This window comes from Podarcis pityusensis, assembly GCF_964106645.2.
Source record: "Podarcis pityusensis genome assembly, chromosome: 4".
In the NCBI taxonomy this organism is placed as follows: Eukaryota; Metazoa; Chordata; class Lepidosauria; order Squamata; family Lacertidae; genus Podarcis; species Podarcis pityusensis.
Window position 1 is genome coordinate 79,527,548 of NC_138027.1, and position 822 is coordinate 79,528,369.

Below are 822 nucleotides of genomic sequence, written 5' to 3' on the forward strand. Positions count from 1 at the left end.
CTCTATTAGTGACTCTAGTTGCTGCAATCCCACCTCCTCCAAAACTCCAGAGGTTAAAAGACCCAGAGTAGTGGCAGGCGAGAAAAAGAGAAGAGTGAAAATCTATTCCCACAGAAGTGCACTGAATTCCTGGGCATGGGAATCACCAGGAAGCTTAGAATAGATATACAAGTACAGTTGTACCTTGGTTTTCAAACGTCTTGGGAGTCAAACATTTTGGCTCCCGAACGATCGAAAACCGGAAGTGATTGTTCCAGTTTTCGAATGTTCTTTGGAACCCGAACATCCGACATGACTTCCGTGCAGCCAATTGGAAGCCAAGCCTTGGTTCCCAAACAGCTGCAGGAGCTTTCTGAAGCCGATCGGAAGCCATGCCTTGGTTCCCAAATGTTTTGGAAGTCGAACAGACTTCCGGAACGGATTCCGTTCGACTTCCAAGGTACCACAAGAATATACAATTTTATCAAATCAGATGCATCAGAATACATATTATTCTAACTAACCATTTAAAAAATGGCATTTTTTAAATTTACTGATGAAAACAGAAGCCAACACATTTTACTAAAGCTCCCTTTTATTTCAGGCATATCTCAATGATTTATCCACTTATACATTTCTATGATCAGAGGCACTATCCTAGGGATTAATTGCTTGTGAATGCAGTGCTGTCAAAGTCTCTCACAATTTATGTAGCGATATAAATACCTACCTACTTACCCATTTAAAGAGCTCTGAAACTCTTCCAAACTGAAGAACTATATCACAAGTCAAAACACAACAAAGCAGAAGGTGAAAATAATCTTGATTAGAGAAACAAAGAAC